Source organism: Ranitomeya variabilis, chromosome 5 (genome assembly GCF_051348905.1).
Source record: "Ranitomeya variabilis isolate aRanVar5 chromosome 5, aRanVar5.hap1, whole genome shotgun sequence".
In the NCBI taxonomy this organism is placed as follows: Eukaryota; Metazoa; Chordata; class Amphibia; order Anura; family Dendrobatidae; genus Ranitomeya; species Ranitomeya variabilis.
The window spans coordinates 454,899,714-454,924,338 of record NC_135236.1 but is presented as its reverse complement, the minus strand read 5'-3'; positions in this window follow the sequence as shown (position 1 = coordinate 454,924,338).

Here is a 24,625-nt window from a genome sequence, read left to right as displayed (position 1 = left end):
CCCCATAAGTGAAAATGGCCAAATTGTGCCCAAAGTGTCAATATTTTGTGTGGCCACCATTATTTTCAATGACTGCCATAACTCTCTTGGGCATGGAGTTCACTAGAGCTGCCATTGGTCAAGTTGCCATTGGAATCATCTTCCACTCTTCCACCATGCTGGAACATGATCTTCCAACGTGCAGGAACATGATCTGAACATACTACATCTCCTGGCCAGGTGAGGAAGCAAAAGAGAATATACAGACATTGCATAGGATTGTCAAAATCATGTGTTTGGGCAGCCTGATTGTATTGAAATGTTACAGAAGGCCTTTTCCATGCTGTAAAAAAATGAAGACATGGCTCACGGTTATTCTTGTGTTTAGGTCCACAACTGCTTCAGAACAGCACAGAAATGAATTCCCTATCAAACCACCTTTGCTATCAAACCACCTTTTTCTGCAAGTTGTTCAGATTAAATTGTATTATAATATTATGGTCTGTGTGATTTGACATCACTAAATATTGAGAAGAATGTTCTGCATGTAGTTTATCCAAGCGCAAAACAGTGATGGAATTTTTTTTAAATGTGCTGATATTTCCAAGAATATGAAATCAAGATGTTCAGAAAATCGTACAATAATATAATAGGGTATTGTAGTTTATAGGTACGTTCTGGTGCTGTGAGCTTCTAGATTCTTGCTTCAGAGGAATCTTAATGTTATCACAGAATAACAAGTAAATATTACATCCTGGCCCTGTACCAGCAACATCCTGTTCTGTTTCTACATACTCAAAAACATTTACTTATTTTCAGTCACATCAAGCTGAGGTTTCTTTTGTTGTGTGTTCATGAACAACTTTTCACTGAGTTATATAATTACAGTAAGCGGATCCTTTTGCTGGGATATGCAGATGATAATACACAACTATACAACCCATATAAAAATAAGGCAAATGGTTGATATAAAACCAACTTTAATAGTTTTAATGAAAACCAGCTTTCACTTACTGACACAGCTCATAGGTAGCTTGCATTGGTCTTAATGCTGAATTTACTCTTTTACAGTGAATCACCAAAGTTTGGGCTTACAAAGAAGCTGATTACTGATAACCAGATATTGTATATTTACAGAATATTTATGGTAGTGAAGAATGAGCGAACTCGAACTGGAAAGTTCACGGTTCATACAGAACACCTAGCATTCAGTATTGGACCCAGAACACGGACTTCTTACTATATGTCTGGTTTCCTATTTGGGTCCGGAAGTCTAATAAAGCTTGTTGAAAGGCAGCAATCAACAAGCTTTTAAGCTGTGAGCTTTTCCAGCTCCATCTCAGCCCTGTCAAGTAATGGCATGGCTTTCATTGGCCAGCATAACACATGATCCGGCCTAACAGTTAAAATAAATAAATAATTGAAAAAAAAAAAGATGTGCGGTCCCCCCTCATCCCCTCATTTTTAAAAGGGAAACAGACAGTTGTAAGCTGGTATTTTTAGACTGGAAGGGGCCAATATCCATGAACCTTCCCAGGCTATTTATATCAGCCCGCAGCTGTCTGCCTTGTTATAAAAATGGGGGGACCACAAAAAAAAGTCAAAGGCTTAACAGACAGCTGTAGGCTGATATTAATAGGCTGGGAAGGGGCCATTCATATTGGCCGCCTCACATATTAATAACTAGCTATTGAACCCGTTCTACGCCCGGGTGGCGAGCATTTATATTGGTATATGGTCTCCATCCTGGTATGTGCTGCTCCCATCTTGCTCTCCCATCCTGTCATGTGCTGCTCCATCCTGCGCCCCCATCCTGTCATGTGCTGCTCCACCGTGTCATGTGCTGCTCCATCCTGCATCCCCATCCTGTCATGTGCTGCTCCACCGTGTCATGTGCTGCTCCATCCTGCGCCCCATCCTGTCATGTGCTGCTCCACCGTGTCATGTGCTGCTCCATCCTGCATCCCCATCCTGTCATGTGCTCCCATCCTGCGCCCCCATCCTATCACGTGCTGCTCCATCCTGCGCCCCCATCATTGCGGGCGGCTGTGCGGAGTGCGGGCGGCTGTGCTGAGTGCGGGCGGCTGTGCGGAGTGCGGGCGGCTGTGCTGAGTGCGGGCGGCTGTGCTGAGTGCGGGCGGCTGTGCTGAGTGCGGGCGGCTGTGCGTGGCGCTGCTGGGTGCGGGCGGCTGTGGGTGACTGTGCTGGGTGCGGTGGCTGTGCTGGGTGCAGTGGCTGTGCTGGGTGCAGCGGCTGTGTGTTGCTGTGGGTGGCTGCTGTGGGTGGCTGTGCTGGGTGCGGCGGCTGTGCTGGGTGCGGCAGCTGTGCGTGGCTGTGCTGGGTGCAGCGGCTGTGCTGGGTGCGGCGGCTGTGGGTGGCTGTGCGTGGCTGTGCTGGGTGCAGCGGCTGTGCATGGCTCTAGGCGGCTGTGCGTGGCTGTGGGCGGCTGTGCGTGGCTGTGCTGGGTGCGGCGGCTGTGGACGGCTGTGCTGGGTGCGGTGGCTGTGCTGGGTGCGGCGGCTGTGCGTGGGTGCGGCGGCTGTGCTGGGTGCGGCGGCTGTGCGTGGCTGTAGGCGGCTGTGCGTGGCTGTGGGCGGCTGTGCTGGGTGAGGTGGCTGTGCTGAGTGCAGCGGCTGTGCTGAGTGTGGGCGGCTGTATGTGGCGCGGCTGTGCGTGGCTGTGCTGGGTGCGGGCGGCTGTGGGTGGCTGTGCTGGGTGCGGCGGCTGTGGACGGCTGTGCTGGGTGCGGCGGCTGTGCTGGGTGCGGCGGCTATGCTGGGTGCGGCGGCTGTGCGTGGCTGTAGGCGGCTGTGTGTGGCTGTAGGCGGCTGTGCGTGGCTGTGCTGTGTGCGGCGGCTGTGGACGGCTGTGCTGGGTGCGGTGGCTGTGCTGGGTGCGGCGGCTGTGTGTGGCTGTGGGCGGCTGTGCGTAGCTGTGGGCGGCTGTGCGTGGCTGTGCTCGGTGCGGCGGCTGTGCTCGGTGCGGCGGCTGTGCGTGGCTGTGCTGGTTGCGGTGGCTGTGGTGGGTGCGGCGGCTGTGGGTGGCTGTGCTGGGTGCGGTGGCTGTACTGGGTGCGGCGGCTGTGGGCGGCTGTGTGTGGCTGTGGGCGGCTGTGCGTGGCTGTGGGTGGCTGTGCTTGGCTGTGCTGGGTGTGGCGGCTGTGGACGGCTGTGCTGGGTGCGGCGGCTGTGCTGGGTGCGGCGGCTGTGCGTGGCTGTGGGCGGCTGTGCGTGGCTGTGGGCGGCTGTGCGTGGCTGTGTTGGGTGCGGCGGCTGTGCTGGGTGCGGCGGCTGTGCTGGGTGCGGCGGCTGTGCTGGGTGCGGTGGCTGTAGGCGCCTGTGCGTGGCTGTGGGCGGCTGCGTGGCTGTGCTGGGTGCAGCGGCTGTGCGTGGCTGTAGGCGGCTGTGCTGGGTGCGGCGGCTGTGCTGGGTGCGGTGGCTGTGGTGGTTGCGGCGGCTGTGGGTGGCTGTGCGTGGCTGTGCTGGGTGCGGCGGCTGTACTGGGTGCGGCGGCTGTGGGCAGCTGTGTGTGGCTGTGGGCGGCTGTGCGTGGCTGTGGGCGGCTGTGCGTGGCTGTGGGCGGCTGTGCGTGGCTGTGGGCGGCTGTGCGTGGCTGTGTTGGGTGCGGCGGCTGTGCTGGGTGCGGCGGCTGTGCTGGGTGCGGCGGCTGTGCTGGGTGCGGTGGCTGTAGGCGCCTGTGCGTGGCTGTGGGCGGCTGCGTGGCTGTGCTGGGTGCAGCGGCTGTGCGTGGCTGTAGGCGGCTGTGCTGGGTGCGGCGGCTGTGCTGGGTGCGGTGGCTGTGGTGGTTGCGGCTGCTGTGGGTGGCTGTGCGTGGCTGTGCTGGGTGCGGCTGCTGTACTGGGTGCGGCGGCTGTGGGCGGCTGTGTGTGGCTGTGGGCGGCTGTGCGTGGCTGTGGGCGGCTGTGCGTGGCTGTGGGCGGCTGTGCGTGGCTGTGCTGGGTGCGGCGGCTGTGCTGGGTGCGGCGGCTGTGGACGTAAGTGGTGTAAGTAACAAATAGCTGTGGCATTAGCTGTGGATTTTCTGTGTCCTCCTGGTGCCGGAAAAGGCGCCTGCGCAGTCCGCGCTTTCCGGCGCCATTTTCTTGAAGACACACTGCAATGTGTCTTCAAGAAAATGGCGCCGGAAAGCGCGGACTGCGCAGGCGCCGATTCCGGGAGCAGGGGGATATTTATGGCCCGGAATGGCGTCGGTGGAACGGGACAGGTAAGTATACTCACCCTCCGCCTCCTGGCTCGTCCCTGTTTCTCTGTTGGAGATCGCGGTGTGCGTTCAGCGCTTACGCATACCGCGATCTCCTGGGAGCGTCGCTCTGTGGGGTCCAGACTGCGCTTGCGCAGTCTATAAAGGCTTCGGACAGAGTGACGCTCCCAGCATTATATTATAGATACCAGACCTCAGCTTCCCCAGAAATGGCGCATCCATTAGATGCACCAATTCTGGAGCTTAGCCTCAGCTCTTCTCTCTTGTCCTGGTGCATTGGCAAGCGGGGTAATGTTTTTTTGGTTAATGTCAGCAGTTTCATGCCCGCTGACATCAAGCCGAGGGGTTAGTAATGGAGAGGCATCTATAAGACACCCCCATTACTAGCCCAATAGTCACACACACACAGAAAAGTCCTATATTTGTACAAAGCACTCCTCAATCTCGACACTTTAACCCATATACTACCTTTAAAAAAAATCAAACAATCCAAAGGGGTCAGGTAAATCCATCCCACATCCTATGACAATTCCCATCTCTGCTACATCCGGATGCTGTAGTGAGTGCTGACATCAGTAATGTAACCACTCACTACGGCATGCGGCACGCAATGACAGTAGCGTGAGAATCTGGGTGTTACCAGGAACACAGATGTCAGTCAGGTTATCGCAGTTCTTAGCCGATGAAATGCGGTAACCTTACTGACGTCACCTTGCAGCATGAAAAATTTCTTAGCTGTGCATTAAAAATAGGAGGACTCTCATGCCATTTTTTTATTCATTCATTTAATTATCTATTGCTAAAAAAATAAAAAAATAAACAAAAAAAAAATGGAGAATAAATTCAGTGATGAGCAAGTCTGGCACTCTGGCACTCATTATTCCGGCACATGAGCTAGCATGAGACCCTGTGACTGTGAACTCAAGTAACCTTAAAGGTTACCAGAGTTCAGAGCCACTGGATGTCCCAGCAGCCATAAGGCCAGGAAACCTTACCAAAACTTTAAAGGGAACCTGTCACCAGGTTTGTCCGATAAGAGATACGTCCATCACCTTTCAGGGCTGATATACCGCATTCTATAATTCTGTATATCTGCCCCCAACCTGACCTGTAAGAGAAGAAAAATATGTCTTATTATGCTCACCTGTGGAGTGCTCCAGTCCAATGGGCATTGTTGGTCTTGGTCCAGCGCCGCCCTTCTTCTTGTGATGTCGCCCTCCTGCTTGCTTTGTGTGGATGACGCGTCTCCTTGGCACAGCGCTCCTATGCAGATGTACTTCTCTGCCCTGTTGAGGGCAGAGCAAAGTACTGCAGTGCGCATGTGCCGGAGCTCTTTGACCTTTCCCAGCACCTGCACAATGCAGTACTTTGCTCTGCCCTCAACAGGGCAGAGATGTATGCCTGTGCAGGAGCGCGGTGCCGAGGAGACAAAGCAAGCAGGAGGGCTGCATCACAAGAAGAAGGGAGGTGCTGGACCAAGACCAGTGATGCCCATTGGACCGGACCACCCAGCAGGTGAGTATGATAGAGGTTATTTTTCTTCTCTTGCAGATCGGGTTGGAGGCAGATACACAGCATTGTAGAATGCGGTATATCAGCCCTGAAAGGTGATGGCTGTATCTCTTATCTGCCAATCCTGGTGACAGGTTCCCTTTAAGGTAACTGGAGTTTCAAGATGCTAAACACACGGAGGCTATGAGCTAAAGTTACCTTGCATGTGTATTTTACTGTACTTGTTCATAAAAAAATAAATGAAAAAAGCTAGTTCGGGGTCTCCCCTATTTTTATAACCAGTAAAGTAAAAGTAAAATCAGATAGCTGTGAGCTGGTCTTATTATTCTAGGAAGGGGACAATTTCCATGGACCTTCCCAACCTATTAATATCAGCCCTCAGCTGCCTGCTGAAAGCAGACAGCTGGGTGGTGATATTTATAGGCTGGAATGGGCCATGGATATTGGCCCCTATCCAGCCTAATAAGACCAGCTCACAGCCACCCCAGAAATGGCGCATCTATTAGATGCACCAGTTCTGGTTCTTAGGTTCCACTCTTCCCGATTACCCTGGTGCAGTATCAATTGGGGTAATGGGATTGTGGGCTTGATGTCAGCTGTGTTATGTCCGCTGGCACTAGGTCCACGGGTTAGTAATGGATCATCCAGGGTCCATTCATCTCTAATAGTCACCTAATATTAATTAGAGAATTTTTTGATGGCAATAGAATTAAAAATAATTTTACATCTAAATGACTTCTTCTTTTTATATCTTTTTGCCATAGCACAAAAGGGCTAGGAGGGTTTCTAGAGTTGTCAGAATTTGGATTTGCAACAGCACACCTCCATTCTGACTGTGAATGGTGTCATAATGACTTACAGTGGGGCAAAAAAGTATTTAGTCAGTCAGCAATAGTGCAAGTTCCACCACTTAAAAAGATGAGAGGCGTCTGTAATTTACATCATAGGTAGACCTCAACTATGGGAGACAAACTGAGGAAAAAAAATCCAGAAAATCACATTGTCTGTTTTTTTATCATTTTATTTGCATATTATGGTGGAAAATAAGTATTTGGTCAGAAACAAACAATCAAGATTTCTGGCTCTCACAGACCTGTAACTTCTTCTTTAAGAGTCTCCTCTTTCCTCCACTCATTACCTGTAGTAATGGCACCTGTTTAAACTTGTTATCAGTATAAAAAGACACCTGTGCACACCCTCAAACAGTCTGACTCCAAACTCCACTATGGTGAAGACCAAAGAGCTGTCAAAGGACACCAGAAACAAAATTGTAGCCCTGCACCAGGCTGGGAAGACTGAATCTGCAATAGCCAACCAGCTTGGAGTGAAGAAATCAACAGTGGGAGCAATAATTAGAAAATGGAAGACATTCAAGACCATTGATAATCTCCCTCGATCTGGGGCTCCACGCAAAATCCCACCCCGTGGGGTCAGAATGATCACAAGAACGGTGAGCAAAAATCCCAGAACCACGCGGGGGGACCTAGTGAATGAACTGCAGAGAGCTGGGACCAATGTAACAAGGCCTACCATAAGTAACACACTACGCCACCATGGACTCAGATCCTGCAGTGCCAGACATGTCCCACTGCTTAAGCCAGTACATGTCCGGGCCCATCTGAAGTTTGCTAGAGAGCATTTGGATGATCCAGAGGAGTTTTGGGAGAATGTCCTATGGTCTGATGAAACCAAACTGGAACTGTTTGGTAGAAACACAACTTGTCGTGTTTGGAGGAAAAAGAATACTGAGTTGCATCCATCAAACACCATACCTACTGTAAAGCATGGTGGTGGAAACATCATGCTTTGGGGCTGTTTCTCTGCAAAGGGGCCAGGACGACTGATCCGGGTACATGAAAGAATGAATGGGGCCATGTATCGTGAGATTTTGAGTGCAAACCTCCTTCCATCAGCAAGGGCATTGAAGATGAAACGTGGCTGGGTCTTTCAACATGACAATGATCCAAAGCACACCGCCAGGGCAACGAAGGAGTGGCTTCGTAAGAAGCATTTCAAGGTCCTGGAGTGGCCTAGCCAGTCTCCAGATCTCAACCCTATAGAAAACCTTTGGAGGGAGTTGAAAGTCTGTGTTGCCAAGCGAAAAGCCAAAAACATCACTGCTCTAGAGGAGATCTGCATGGAGGAATGGGCCAACATACCAACAACAGTGTGTGGCAACCTTGTGAAGACTTACAGAAAACGTTTGACCTCTGTCATTGCCAACAAAGGATATATTACAAAGTATTGAGATGAAATTTTGTTTCTGACCAAATACTTATTTTCCACCATAATATGCAAATAAAATGATAAAAAAACAGACAATGTGATTTTCTGGATTTTTTTTTCTCAGTTTGTCTCCCATAGTTGAGGTCTACCTATGATGTAAATTACAGACGCCTCTCATCTTTTTAAGTGGTGGAACTTGCACTATTGCTGACTGACTAAATACTTTTTTGCCCCACTGTATATTGTTGAGCATTGACTGCCTAATGCTAAAGCTATTCTCACACGCATGTATTACATAAGTACATTTATATGGAGGGATGAGTCACAAAATACACACGTTATTGTACTGTTGCTTTACGTTTTTCAGGATTTACAATACTGTTCATCAACAAGAGGATCCATTCAGCAGGGCTGCTGCTTGCACTGTGTGTCTAGGGTACATGTCTGTAGTTTTTAGCCTGCAACTCAGGATCCTGCTAGGCAAGTGCCACTGTAAACTATAGCCACTTCATGGATGTGGATGCAGTAAAAAACTACAGCAAAGCCACTTCTTGCTGTTACTTTACACTTTAGGACTCCAATTTTTCAAAGCAATTACATAAATTGCTATGAAAATTTGCAACATTTTTAAGCTGCGAAAAACATTGTGACTTTTGGAGTTTTCATGACAGTTTGCCAGCTCTGCCCACATTGGCAGAACTAGGATTGGACAGGGGCGCGATATGACGTGGTGCCACAGCTCCTTTAATTCATTATGAGTTGTGGGGCTCTTTACACCAGAAATGTTACTCCAGTCCCTGACTAGAATAAGATTTGTAGTGAGGCGCATGGCGAACACCACTTGTCAGATTCCCTGGATTCATTTAAAGGCATGAACCTCTAAATAAATCCGAAGTGTCTTACTCCAACATGCTCCTTCATCAAGATTATTGTGAGCATCACTGGTATTAATGAATTGGGGATGTTTTAGGCCTGCAGATTATAAGACATTGGGACTATACTCTGGATGTCAGAGGCCCAGTGCAGAAACTGTGATGACATCACTACATTACATCATCTGCATCAGTAGGATAAAGGTGCAGGCAAGACCTACGTGCTCAGTGGGGGAATGGGGTTAGGTGATTAGCACAGTTTAGCACTATTAGTGAGCTGGAATGAAAATAGGAAGGTAGACTAACATTGTGCTGTATGGAGCACAAAGAGGGACATCAGCACTGTTTGGGGGGCACAAAAAGTGACATAAGCTAAGTGGAAGCACTGAGTGGAGCACAAAGGTGGAAATAAAATGTCTATGTAAAGGGGGACATCAGTACTTTTAATAGGACACAAAGGGGGATGTCATCCCTGTGAAGACCCACAAAGAAGGCTCTAGAATACCAAACATTAATGGGGCAAAAAGGAGAGGCAGAAACTATGTTTGGGGATACAGAAGGAAACATCAACAATGTGTTTAGGCACAAAGAGGGAAACAAATCCCTAAGTGAACACGTGGGCACTAGGGTTGAGCGAAACGGGTCGATCATTTTCAAAAGTCGCCGACTTTTGGCTAAGTCGGCGTCTCATGAAACCCGATCCGACCCCTGTGCTTGTCGGCCATGCGGTACGCGACTTTCGCGCCAAAGTCGCGTTTCAATGACGCGAAAAGCGCCATTTCTCAGCCAATGAAGGTGAACGCAGAGTGTGGGCAGCGTGATGACATAGATCCTGGTCCCCACCATCTTAGAGAAGGGCATTGCAGTGATTGGCTTGCTGTCTGCGGCGTCACAGGGGCTATAAAGGGGCGTTCCCGCCGACCGCCATCTTACTGCTGCTGATCTGAGCTTAGGGACAGGTTGCTGCCGCTTCATCAGAAGCAGGGAGAGCGTTAGGCAGGGTCCACTAACCACCAAACCGCTTGTGCTGCAGCGATTTCCACTGTCCAACACCACCTTCGGTGTGCAGGAACAGTGGAAGCTATTTTTTTTTTTTTTTCCCCTCAGCGCTGTAGCTCATTGGGCTGCCCTAGAAGGCTCCGTGATAGCTGTATTGCTGTGTGTACGCCACTGTGGAAACCAACTGCTTTTTTCAAAGCACATATCCTCTTGTTCCTTCCTTTCTGCACAGCTATCTTTTTTGTTTGTCCACACTTTTTATTTAATTTGTGCATCAGTCCACTCCTATTGCTGCCTGCCATACCTGGCTTACATTACTGCAGGGAGATAGTAATTGTAGGACAGTTTTTTTTTTTTTTTTGTTTTTTTTTTGTGGGAGATTAAGATTGGCATTTCTGCTACAGTGCCATCCCTGTGTGTGCCATCTCTCACTGAGTGGGCCATAGAAAGCCTATTTATTTTTTCCGTGATTTGTGTTCTAAAATCTACCTCAACACAGAAACACTACATCAATCAGTGGGAGAAAAATATTGGCCTCAGTCAGGGCTTGTGTGCCACTGCTGTGTGTGCGCTATCTCTCATTCAGTGGGCTATAGCAAGCCTATATTTTTTTTTATTTTTTTTTTTTAATATTATTTGGTTTCAAAAGTCTCCCTGAAAAAAAAAAAAAACCTAAAAAAACAGTGGGAGAGTAATATTGCCCTTTCAGCTTGTGTGCCAGTCTTGACTCCTGGGTGTGCCACCTCTCTCCCTCTCATTCAGTGGGCCATAGAAAGCCTATTTATTTTTTTTTTTAAATATTATTGGGTTTCTAAAGTCTCCCTGAAAAAAACAAAAAATACATAAAAAAACAGTGGGAGAGTAATATTGCCCTTTCAGCTTGTGTGCCAGTCTTGACTCCTGGGTGTGCCACCTCTCTCCCTTTCATTCAGTGGGCCATAGAAAGCCTATTTATTTTTTTTTTTAAATATTATTGGGTTTCTAAAGTCTCCCTGAAAAAACAAAAAAAACCTAAAAAAACAGTGGGAGAGTAATATTGCCCTTTCAGCTTGTGTGCCAGTCTTGACTCCTGGGTGTGCCACCTCTCTCCCTCTCATTCAGTGGGCCATAGAAAGCCTATTTATTTTTTTTTTTAAATATTATTGGGTTTCTAAAGTCTCCCTGAAAAAAACAAAAAATACATAAAAAAACAGTGGGAGAGTAATATTGCCCTTTCAGCTTGTGTGCCAGTCTTGACTCCTGGGTGTGCCACCTCTCTCCCTCTCATTCAGTGGGCCATAGAAAGCCTTTTTTTTTTTTGGTTTTTTTAATATTATTTGGTTTCTAAAGTCTCCCTGAAAAAAACAAAAAAAACATAAAAAACAGTAGGAGAGTAATATTGCCCTTTCAGCTTGTGCGCCAGTCTTGACTCCTGGTTGTGCCACCTCTCTCTCTCTAATTGTGGGCCATAGAAAGCCTTTTTTTTTTTTTAAAATATTATTGGGTTTCTAAAGTCTCCCTGAAAAAACAAAAAATACATAAAAAAACAGTGGGAGAGTAATATTGCCCTTTCAGCTTGTGTGCCAGTCTTGACTCCTGGGTGTGCCACCTCTCTCCCTTTCATTCAGTGGGCCATAGAAAGCCTATTTATTTTTTCCGTGATTTGTGTTCTAAATTCTACCTCAACACAAAAACACTACATCAATCAGTGGGAGAAAAATATTGGCCTCAGTCAGGGCTTGTGTGCCACTGCTGTGTGTGCTATCTCTCATTCAGTGGGCTATAGCAAGCCTATTTTTTTTTTTTTTTTTTTTTTTTAATATTATTTGGTTTCTAAAGTCTCCCTGAAAAAAAAAAAAAACCTAAAAAAACAGTGGGAGAGTAATATTGCCCTTTCAGCTTGTGTGCCAGTCTTGACTCCTGGGTGTGCCACCTCTCTCCCTCTCATTCAGTGGGCCATAGAAAGCCTATTTATTTTTTTTTTTAAATATTATTGGGTTTCTAAAGTCTCCCTGAAAAAACAAAAAATACATAAAAAAACAGTGGGAGAGTAATATTGCCCTTTCAGCTTGTGTGCCAGTCTTGACTCCTGGGTGTGCCACCTCTCTCCCTTTCATTCAGTGGGCCATAGAAAGCCTATTTTTTTTTTTTTTTAAATATTATTTGGTTTCTAATTCTCCCTGAAAAAAAAAAAAAAACCTAAAAAAACAGTGGGAGAGTAATATTGCCCTTTCAGCTTGTGTGCCAGTCTTGACTCCTGGGTGTGTCACCTCTCTCCCTCTCATTCAGTGGGCCATAGAAAGCCTATTTATTTTTTTTTTTAAATATTATTGGGTTTCTAAAGTCTCCCTGAAAAAACAAAAAATACATAAAAAAACAGTGGGAGAGTAATATTGCCCTTTCAGCTTGTGTGCCAGTCTTGACTCCTGGGTGTGCCACCTCTCTCCCTCTCATTCAGTGGGCCATAGAAAGCCTTTTTTTTTTTTGGTTTTTTTAATATTATTTGGTTTCTAAAGTCTCCCTGAAAAAAACAAAAAAAACATAAAAAACAGTGGGAGAGTAATATTGCCCTTTCAGCTTGTGCGCCAGTCTTGACTCCTGGTTGTGCCACCTCTCTCTCTCTAATTGTGGGCCATAGAAAGCCTTTTTTTTTTTTTTTTTTAATATTATTTGGTTTCTAAAGTCTCCCTGAGAAAAAAAAATAAATAAATTAGGTGGGAGATTAATATTGACATTAGTGCTTGAGTGACAGTCCTGCGTGTGTGTCATCTCTGTGATTTTGTGCCACAGAAAACAGAGTGTGTAACATTGTGCCTGATTTTCCTTGTGGTCTCACCAACCTGTTAAGGGATATTGAAATCATACTGAAGTTATAGCTCACCGTGTAAGTTGTTTGATAGCAACAAATAAAGTTACTTTGGTTAAGATTTTAAAACAATGAGGAAGTCTGGTGCAAGAGGTCGTCGTGGGCGTTCATTGTCAGCTGGTAATGATGGTAGTGGTAGTGGAGCATCAGGTGGTCGTGGGGATAAAAATATTCCACCTAAGTCTGGAGCTGTGGAGCCAGTTTCGTCGTCAGGCTACACAAGGCCTCGAACGCTCTCTTTTCTGGGAGTAGGAAAACCGCTTTTAAAGGCGGAGCAGCAACAGCAAGTTTTGGCTTACATTGCAGACTCAGCCTCTAGCTCTTTTGCCTCCTCTTCCGAAACTGGTAAATGTAAAAGCAGCGCGTCGCTTGTGGATGTTCACGGTCAGGGACAAGTCGCTTCCTTGTCCTCCTCAGCAAAAACTACAACAAGAGAGAAGGATGCAGCAGGCGACACAACGGGTCACTCCATGGAGCTCTTTACACATACCGTCCCTGGCTTAGAAAGTGAAACATTTAACAGGCCATGCCCATTACAAGTATATTCTGACATGGAGTGCACTGATGCACAGCCACAGCCAGAGTACTATGCTGCTCCTTTGACTCAGACCACCACATTGCCCTCTCAGGGTACAGATCCACAATCAGACCCTGATGAGACTATGTTGCCCCGCCACGAACGCTATACCACCGACCGACACAGTGACACAGACGAAGTTGCACACGAGCTCGAAGAGGAGGTAATAGATGACCCAGTTATTGACCCCGATTGGCAGCCATTGGGGGAACAGGGTGCAGGCGGCAGTAGTTCAGAAGCGGAGGTGGAGGAGGGGCCGCAGCAGGCATCAACATCGCAACAGGTTCCATCTGCCGGGCCCGTATCTGGACCAAAACGCGTGTCAAAGCCAAAACCTGTTGGAGCACAGCGTTGCCATCCGGTTAAAGCTCAGTCTGCAATCCCTGAAAAGGGATCAGAGTCTAGGAAGAGTGCAGTCTGGCATTTTTTTAAACAACATCCAACTGATCAGCGCAAAGTCATCTGTCAAAAATGTTCAACTAGCTTAAGCAGAGGTCAGAATCTGAAAAGTCTAAATACTAGTTGCATGCATAGACACTTAACCACCATGCATTCTCAAGCCTGGACTAACTACCAAACGTCCCTCAAGGTTGTAGCACCCTCGGCCAATGAAGCTAGTCAGCAACGCAACATCCCTTCCGTCACTGTAAGGCCACCATTTTCCGCACCACCGGCAGTATCTGTGCAGGTTTCTTTGCCAGCCAAAAGCAGTCAGGGTCAGGGAATCACCAGTTTTGTAGGAGGAAATATTGCATGTAGGGCACCGGCGGAAACAATACCGTCTCCAACCGTCTCTCAGTCTGCCATGTCCACCGGCACACCCGAAAGTTCCACGATCTACAGCTCTCCAGTCCAGCTCACCCTACATGAGACTCTGGTTAGAAAAAGGAAGTACTTATCCTCGCATCCGCGTACACAGGGTTTTAACGCCCACATAGCTAGACTAATCTCGTTAGAGATGATGCCCTACCGGTTAGTTGAAAGCGAAGCTTTCAAAGCCCTGATGGAGTACGCTGAACCACGATACGAGCTACCCAGTCGACACTTTTTTTCCAGAAAAGCCATCCCAGCCCTGCACCAGCATGTTAAACAGCGCATCGTCCATGCACTCAGGCAATCTGTGAGTACAAAGGTGCACCTGACTACAGATGCATGGACCAGTAGGCATGGCCAGGGACGTTATGTGTCCATCACGGCACACTGGGTGAATGTGGTGGATGCAGGGTCCACAGGCGACATCAATTTAGGGACAGTTGTGCCTAGCCCACGGTCTAGGAAACAGTTGGCTGTAGGCGTTCGCACCCCCTCCTCCTCCTCCTCGTCCTCCTGCAGAAGCTACAGCTCTTCCACAGAACGCAGTCGGCCAACCACTCCATCGGCAGATGACACTGTTGCACACCAGTTGTCCCATTATGGGCCAGCTACTGCCAAGCGTCAGCAGGCTGTATTGGCTATGAAGTGTTTGGGCGACAACAGACACACCGCGGAAGTTCTGTCCGAGTTCTTGCAACAAGAAACGCAGTCGTGGCTGGGCACAGTAGATCTTGAGGCAGGCAAGGTAGTGAGTGATAACGGAAGGAATTTCATGGCTGCCATCTCCCTTTCCCAACTGAAACACATTCCTTGCCTGGCTCACACCTTAAACCTGGTGGTGCAGTGCTTATTGAAAACTTATCCTGGGTTCTCCGACCTGCTCCTCAAAGTGCGTGCACTTTGCTCACATATCCGACGTTCGCCTGTACACGCCAGCCGTATGCAGACCTATCAGCGGTCTTTGAACCTTCCCCAGCATCGCCTAATCATAGACGTTGCAACAAGGTGGAACTCAACACTGCACATGCTTCAGAGACTGTGCGAACAGAGGCGTGCTGTTATTTATTTGTGGGAGGATACACGGGCAGGCAGTAGGATGGCAGACATGGAGTTGTCAGGTGTGCAGTGGTCGAAGATACAAGACATGTGTCAAGTCCTTCAGTGTTTTGAGGAATGCACACGGCTGGTTAGTGCAGACAACGCCGTAATAAGCATGAGCATCCCCCTAATGCGTCTGCTGATGCAAAGTTTGACGCACATAAAGGAGCAGGCGTCTGCACCAGAGGAAGAGGGAAGCCTTGATGACAGTCAGCCATTGTCTGGTCAGGGCAGTGTACAGGACGAGGTAGCGGGCGAAGAGGAGGTGGAGGACGAGGAGGATGATGGGGATGAGTATATTTTTAATGCGGAAACTTTCACGGGGGCACAGGAAATTGGTTGCGTGTCACGGCCGGGTTCTGGTTTTTTGAGGGACACAAGTGACGTAGATTTGCCTGCAACTGCCCCTCAACCAATCACAACCGGAGATTTGACAAGTGGAACTTTGGCCCACATGGCGGATTATGCCTTACGTATCCTACAAAGGGACACACGCATTACGAAAATGATGAACGATGACGATTACTGGTTGGCCTGCCTCCTTGATCCACGCTATAAAGGCAAATTGCAAAATATTATGCCACATGAGAACTTGGAACTAATATTAGCAACCAAACAATCAACTCTTGTTGACCGTTTGCTTCAGGCATTCCCAGCACACAGCGCACGTGATCGTTCTCACACGAGCTCCAGGGGGCAGCAGACTAGGAGTGTTAGGGGTGCACACATCAGAAGTGGCGTTGGACAGAGGGGTTTTCTGACCAGGTTGTGGAGTGATTTTGCTATGACCGCAGACAGGACAGGTACTGCTGCATCAATTGAAAGTGACAGGAGACAACATTTGTCCAGTATGGTTACTAACTATTTTTCATCCCTTATCGATGTTCTCCCTCAACCGTCATTCCCATTTGATTACTGGGCCTCCAAATTAGACACCTGGCCAGAATTGGCAGAATATGCATTGCAGGAGCTTGCTTGCCCGGCAGCAAGTGTCCTATCAGAAAGAGTATTCAGTGCTGCAGGGTCAATATTAACCGAAAAAAGGACTCGTCTGGCTACCCAAAATGTTGACGATCTAACATTCATTAAAATGAACCACAACTGGATTTCAAAATCTTTTGCCCCACCTTGCCCGGCCGACACCTAGCTTTCCTATGAAAAGCTCTTGCCTGTGAATTACTTTTCTAATGTCTAATTTGCTGCTGCAGATTGTACAGCATACGACATGTTTACACCTCCCTAAATGGCCAAACTCCCCACACGGGGCCGTGGTATCGCGACTTGGCGCAAGCACCCGTGAGACTGCTGTTTGTCTGAAGAGGTGGGTGTGCTCGCTTTTGGTTGACGGCATTGCTACTGGGTCCCTCATAGTACAATGTAGTGTCTCTGGCGGTGGTGGTGCGCACCCAACGTCAGACACACCGTTGTAACATGAGTGGCCCTGGGGCGGTCCCGCCGGCCTCAAGAGAGTTCCCCCCTACCCCAGCTCAAACTGGGCTCTACTACGTGCAAAATTATGTCGCACAGCTCCACCAATCTTTAGTCTATTCGCTGACATCATTCAATGTCTGGCACTGACAATACAAATTTGTAGACATCTATGATGCAACTTAAAGTAGTCTGTGTCTGTGTCCTATATTGGCACCATTAAATAGTTACTGCCAAATTACTATGTCAGAAACACAGCAGATGAGCCCACCCCTGTACCTAAGTATGCCATCTTTTTTTTTGTTTTGGTTGTTTTGCGAGACATTAACATCTATTTATATTTTGGGAGTACTGGGACAGACACTCCTTGCACTACTCCTCCACTCAGCACCAAGCTGCCTGCCCGTGTATCCATGTAACCGCTGTAAAACTGCCATGAGCCTATTGTTTGTTATTTTAGGCCTTTGATAGCCTGTCTGCGGTCCCTACTCCTCCACTGACCACCAAGCTGCCTGCCCGTGTATCCATGTAACCGCTGTAAAACTGCCATGAGCCTATTGTTTGTTATTTTAGGCCTTTGAAGCCTTTCTGCGCTCCCTCCTTCCACTAGTCCTCCACTGACCAGACCACTGCTGCCCGTGTACCCCTGGAACCAATTTTAAAGTGCCTACAGCCAGCCCATTTTATTGTGTTAGGCCTTCGAAGCCTGTCTGCGGTCCCTCCTTCCACTAGGCCTCCACTGACCAGACCACTGCTGCCCGTGTACCCCTGGAACCAATTTTAAAGTGCCTACAGCCAGCCCATTTTATTGTGTTAGGCCTTCGAAGCCTGTCTGCGGTCCATACTTCCACTAGTCCTCCACTGACCAGACCACTGCTGCCCGTGTACCCCTGGAACCAATTTTAAAGTGCCTACAGCCAGCCCATTTTATTGTGTTAGGCCTTCGAAGCCTGTCTGCGGTCCATACTTCCACTAGGCCTCCACTGACCAGACCACTGCTGCCCGTGTACCCCTGGAACCAATTTTAAAGTGCCTACAGCCAGCCCATTTTATTGTGTTAGGCCTTCGAAGCCTGTCTGCGGTCCCTCCTTCCACTAGGCCTCCACTGACCAGACCACTGCTGCCCGTGTACCCCTGGAACCAATTTTAAAGTGCCTACAGCCAGCCCATTTTATTGTGTTAGGCCTTCGAAGCCTGTCTGCGGTCCATACTTTAAATACTCCTCCACTCAGCACCAAGCTGCCTGCCCGTGTATCCATGTAACCGCTGTAAAACTGCCATGAGCCTATTGTTTGTTATGTTAGGCCTTTGATAGCCTGTCTGCGGTCCCTACTTTAAATACTCCTCCACTCACCACCACCAAGCTGCCTGCCCGTGTATCCATGTAACCGCTGTGAAACTGCCATGAGCCTATTGTTTTTTTATGTTAGGCCTTTGATAGCCTGTCTGCGGTCCCTACTTTAAATACTCCTCCACTCACCACCACCAAGCTGCCTGCCCGTGTATCCATGTAACCGCTGTAAAACTGCCATGAGCCTATTGTTTGTTATTTTAGGCCTTTGATAGCCTGTCTGCGGTCCCTACTCCTCCACTGACCACCAAGCTGCCTGCCCGTGTATCCATGTAACCGCTGTAAAACTGCCATGAGCCTATTGTTTGTTATTTTAGGCCTTTGAAGCCTTTCTGCGCTCCCTCCTTCCACTAGTCCTCCACTGACCAGACCACTGCTGCCCGTGTACCCCTGGAACCAATTTTAAAGTGCCTACAGCCAGCCCATTTTATTGTGTTAGGCCTTCGAAGCCTGTCTGCGGTCCCTCCTTCCACTAGGCCTCCACTGACCAGACCACTGCTGCCCGTGTACCCCTGGAACCAATTTTAAAGTGCCTACAGCCAGCCCATTTTATTGTGTTAGGCCTTCGAAGCCTGTCTGCGGTCCATACTTCCACTAGTCCTCCACTGACCAGACCACTGCTGCCCGTGTACCCCTGGAACCAATTTTAAAGTGCCTACAGCCAGCCCATTTTATTGTGTTAGGCCTTCGAAGCCTGTCTGCGGTCCATACTTCCACTAGGCCTCCACTGACCAGACCACTGCTGCCCGTGTACCCCTGGAACCAATTTTAAAGTGCCTACAGCCAGCCCATTTTATTGTGTTAGGCCTTCGAAGCCTGTCTGCGGTCCCTCCTTCCACTAGGCCTCCACTGACCAGACCACTGCTGCCCGTGTACCCCTGGAACCAATTTTAAAGTGCCTACAGCCAGCCCATTTTATTGTGTTAGGCCTTCGAAGCCTGTCTGCGGTCCATACTTTAAATACTCCTCCACTCAGCACCAAGCTGCCTGCCCGTGTATCCATGTAACCGCTGTAAAACTGCCATGAGCCTATTGTTTGTTATGTTAGGCCTTTGATAGCCTGTCTGCGGTCCCTACTTTAAATACTCCTCCACTCACCACCACCAAGCTGCCTGCCCGTGTATCCATGTAACCGCTGTGAAACTGCCATGAGCCTATTGTTTTTTTATGTTAGGCCTTTGATAGCCTGTCTGCGGTCCCTACTTTAAATACTCCTCCACTCACCACCACCAAGCTGCCTGCCCGTGTATCCATGTAACCGCTGTAAAACTGCCATGAGCCTATTGTTTGTTATTTTAGGCCTTTGATAGCCTGTCTGCGGTCCCTACTCCTCCACTGACCACCAAGCTGCCTGCCCGTGTATCCATGTAACCGCTGTAAAACTGCCATGAGCCTATTGTTTGTTATTTTAGGCCTTTGAAGCCTTTCTGCGCTCCCTCCTTCCACTAGTCCTCCACTGACCAGACCACTGCTGCCCGTGTACCCCTGGAACCAATTTTAAAGTGCCTACAGCCAGCCCATTTTATTGTGTTAGGCCTTCGAAGCCTGTCTGCGGTCCCTCCTTCCACTAGGCCTCCACTGACCAGACCACTGCTGCCCGTGTACCCCTGGAACCAATTTTAAAGTGCCTACAGCCAGCCCATTTTATTGTGTTAGGCCTTCGAAGCCTGTCTGCGGTCCATACTTCCACTAGTCCTCCACTGACCAGACCACTGCTGCCCGTGTACCCCTGGAACCAATTTTAAAGTGCCTACAGCCAGCCCATTTTATTGTGTTAGGCCTTCGAAGCCTGTCTGCGGTCCATACTTCCACTAGGCCTCCACTGACCAGACCACTGCTGCCCGTGTACCCCTGGAACCAATTTTAAAGTGCCTACAGCCAGCCCATTTTATTGTGTTAGGCCTTCGAAGCCTGTCTGCGGTCCCTCCTTCCACTAGACCTCCACTGACCAGACCACTGCTGCCCGTGTACCCCTGGAACCAATTTTAAAGTGCCTACAGCCAGCCCATTTTATTGTGTTAGGCCTTCGAAGCCTGTCTGCGGTCCATACTTTAAATACTCCTCCACTCAGCACCAAGCTGCCTGCCCGTGTATCCATGTAACCGCTGTAAAACTGCCATGAGCCTATTGTTTGTTATGTTAGGCCTTTGATAGCCTGTCTGCGGTCCCTACTTTAAATACTCCTCCACTCACCACCACCAAGCTGCCTGCCCGTGTATCCATGTAACCGCTGTGAAACTGCCATGAGCCTATTGTTTTTTTATGTTAGGCCTTTGATAGCCTGTCTGCGGTCCCTACTTTAAATACTCCTCCACTCACCACCACCAAGCTGCCTGCCCGTGTATCCATGTAACCGCTGTAAAACTGCCATGAGCCTATTGTTTGTTATTTTAGGCCTTTGATAGCCTGTCTGCGGTCCCTACTCCTCCACTGACCACCAAGCTGCCTGCCCGTGTATCCATGTAACCGCTGTAAAACTGCCATGAGCCTATTGTTTGTTATTTTAGGCCTTTGAAGCCTTTCTGCGCTCCCTCCTTCCACTAGTCCTCCACTGACCAGACCACTGCTGCCCGTGTACCCCTGGAACCAATTTTAAAGTGCCTACAGCCAGCCCATTTTATTGTGTTAGGCCTTCGAAGCCTGTCTGCGGTCCCTCCTTCCACTAGGCCTCCACTGACCAGACCACTGCTGCCCGTGTACCCCTGGAACCAATTTTAAAGTGCCTACAGCCAGCCCATTTTATTGTGTTAGGCCTTCGAAGCCTGTCTGCGGTCCATACTTCCACTAGTCCTCCACTGACCAGACCACTGCTGCCCGTGTACCCCTGGAACCAATTTTAAAGTGCCTACAGCCAGCCCATTTTATTGTGTTAGGCCTTCGAAGCCTGTCTGCGGTCCATACTTCCACTAGGCCTCCACTGACCAGACCACTGCTGCCCGTGTACCCCTGGAACCAATTTTAAAGTGCCTACAGCCAGCCCATTTTATTGTGTTAGGCCTTCGAAGCCTGTCTGCGGTCCCTCCTTCCACTAGGCCTCCACTGACCAGACCACTGCTGCCCGTGTACCCCTGGAACCAATTTTAAAGTGCCTACAGCCAGCCCATTTTATTGTGTTAGGCCTTCGAAGCCTGTCTGCGGTCCATACTTTAAATACTCCTCCACTCAGCACCAAGCTGCCTGCCCGTGTATCCATGTAACCGCTGTAAAACTGCCATGAGCCTATTGTTTGTTATGTTAGGCCTTTGATAGCCTGTCTGCGGTCCCTACTTTAAATACTCCTCCACTCACCACCACCAAGCTGCCTGCCCGTGTATCCATGTAACCGCTGTGAAACTGCCATGAGCCTATTGTTTTTTTATGTTAGGCCTTTGATAGCCTGTCTGCGGTCCCTACTTTAAATACTCCTCCACTCACCACCACCAAGCTGCCTGCCCGTGTATCCATGTAACCGCTGTAAAACTGCCATGAGCCTATTGTTTGTTATGTTAGGCCTTTGAAGCCTTTCTGCGCTCCCTCCTTCCACTAGTCCTCCACTGACCAGACCACTGCTGCCCGTGTACCCCTGGAACCAATTTTAAAGTGCCTACAGCCAGCCCATTTTATTGTGTTAGGCCTTCGAAGCCTGTCTGCGGTCCCTCCTTCCACTAGGCCTCCACTGACCAGACCACTGCTGCCCGTGTACCCCTGGAACCAATTTTAAAGTGCCTACAGCCAGCCCATTTTATTGTGTTAGGCCTTCGAAGCCTGTCTGCGGTCCCTCCTTCCACTAGGCCTCCACTGACCAGACCACTGCTGCCCGTGTACCCCTGGAACCAATTTTAAAGTGCCTACAGTCAGCCCATTTTATTGTGTTAGGCCTTCGAAGCCTGTCTGCGGTCCATACTTCCACTAGGCCTCCACTGACCAGACCACTGCTGCCCGTGTACCCCTGGAACCAATTTTAAAGTGCCTACAGCCAGCCCATTTTATTGTGTTAGGCCTTCGAAGCCTGTCTGCGGTCCATACTTCCACTAGTCCTCCACTGACCAGACCACTGCTGCCCGTGTACCCCTGGAACCAATTTTAAAGTGCCTACAGCCAGCCCATTTTATTGTGTTAGGCCTTCGAAGCCTGTCTGCGGTCCATACTTCCACTAGGCCTCCACTGACCAGACCACTGCTGCCCGTGTACCCCTGGAACCAATTTTAAAGTGCCTACAGCCAGCCCATTTTATTGTGTTAGGCCTTCGAAGCCTGTCTGCGGTCCATACTTCCACTAGGCCTCCACTGACCAGACCACTGCTGCCCGTGTACCCCTGGAACCAATTTTAAAGTGCCTACAGCCAGCCCATTTTATTGTGTTAGGCCTTCGAAGCCTGTCTGCGGTCCATACTTTAAATACTCCTCCACTCACCACCAAGCTGCCTGCCCGTGTATCCATGTAACCGCTGTAAAACTGCCATGAGCCTATTGTTTGTTATGTTAGGCCTTTGATAGCCTGTCTGCGGTCCTTACTTTAAATACTCCTCCACTCACCACCTAGCTGCCTGTGTATCCATGTAACCGATGTAAAACTGCCATGACTGCCTACTGTTTGTTATTTTAGGCCTTTGATAGCCTGTCTGCGGCCCCTACTTGCAATACTCCTCCACTGACCACAATGCTGCCTGGAGTGCCTGCCTGTGTATCCATGTAACCGATGTAAAACTGCCATGACTGCCTACTGTTTGTTATTTTAGGCCTTTGATAGCCTGTCTGCGGCCCCTACTTGCAATACTCCTCCACTGAGCACAATGCTGCCTGGAGTGCCTGCCTGTGTATCCATGTAACCGATGTAAAACTGCCATGACTGCCTACTGTTTGTTATTTTAGGCCTTTGATAGCCTGTCTGCAGCCCCTACTTGCAATACTCCTCCACTGACCACACCAATGCTGCCCGTGTACCCCTGGAACCTATTTAAAAGTTCATAGAGCCTAGTTATATATTTTATTTACTATTAATAAGGCCATGATGGACTACGCTGTACCACGCTACAAGCTAACCAGTCGACACTTCTTTTGCGAGAAAAGCCATCCCAACCCTCCACCAGCATGTAGAAGACCGCATTGTCCATGCACTCTGGCAATCTGTGAGTACAAAGGTGCACCTGACAACAGACGCATGGACCTGTAGGCATGGCCACGGAAGATTACGTGTCCATTACGGCGCAATGGGTTAATGTGGTGGATGCATGGTCCACAGGGGACAGCCTACTAAGTCTGTCTGCAGTCCCTAATTCAAATTGTCCTCCACTGTCTAAATCGGAACTTCCACCTTCTGGCTTTCGGCCTATAGTATCAGAAATTAAACTGCATTTGGCCTTCAACTTTGGTTAGGGCCTACTAACGGCTTCTGCCCCTCCCTGGTGTTGTCCTCAACTAAATAAAGCTGAGCTTCAACCTTCCGGCTCTCATTATGTGGTTTAAAAAAAAAAAATGGTGGTTAGGGCCTACTAACGGCTTCTGCCCCTCCCTGGTGTTGTCCTCAACTAAATAAAGCTGAGCTTCAACCTTCCGGCTCTCATTAAGTGGTTTAAAAAAAAAAATGGTGGTTAGGGCCTACTAACGGCTTCTGCCCCTCCCTGGTGTTGTCCTCAACTAAATAAAGCTGAGCTTCAACCTTCCGGCTCTCATTAAGTGGTTTTAAAAAAAAAAAAATTGGTGGTTAGGGCCTACTAACGGCTTCTGCCCCTCCCTGGTGTTGTCCTCAACTAAATAAAGCTGAGCTTCAACCTTCCGGCTCTCATTATGTGGTTTAAAAAAAAAAAATGGTGGTTAGGGCCTACTAACGGCTTCTGCCCCTCCCTGGTGTTGTCCTCAACTAAATAAAGCTGAGCTTCAACCTTCCGGCTCTCATTAAGTGGTTTTAAAAAAAAAATGGTGGTTAGGGCCTACTAACGGCTTCTGCCCCTCCCTGGTGTTGTCCTCAACTAAATAAAGCTGAGCTTCAACCTTCCGGCTCTCATTAAGTGGTTTTAAAAAAAAAAAAAATGGTGGTTAGGGCCTACTAACGGCTTCTGCCCCTCCCTGGTGTTGTCCTCAACTAAATAAAGCTGAGCTTCAACCTTCCGGCTCTCATTAAGTGGTTTTAAAAAAAAAATGGTGGTTAGGGCCTACTAACGGCTTCTGCCCCTCCCTGGTGTTGTCCTCAACTAAATAAAGCTGAGCTTCAACCTTCCGGCTCTCATTATGTGGTTTTAAAAAAAAAAATGGTGGTTAGGGCCTACTAACGGCTTCTGCCCCTCCCTGGTGTTGTCCTCAACTAAATAAAGCTGAGCTTCAACCTTCCGGCTCTCATTATGTGGTTTTAAAAAAAAAAATGGTGGTTAGGGCCTACTAACGGCTTCTGCCCCTCCCTGGTGTTGTCCTCAACTAAATAAAGCTGAGCTTCAACCTTCCGGCTCTCATTAAGTGGTTTTAAAAAAAAAATGGTGGTTAGGGCCTACTAACGGCTTCTGCCCCTCCCTGGTGTTGTCCTCAACTAAATAAAGCTGAGCTTCAACCTTCCGGCTCTCATTAAGTGGTTTTAAAAAAAAAATGGTGGTTAGGGCCTACTAACGGCTTCTGCCCCTCCCTGGTGTTGTCCTCAACTAAATAAAGCTGAGCTTCAACCTTCCGGCTCTCATTAAGTGGTTTTAAAAAAAAAAAAAATGGTGGTTAGGGCCTACTAACGGCTTCTGCCCCTCC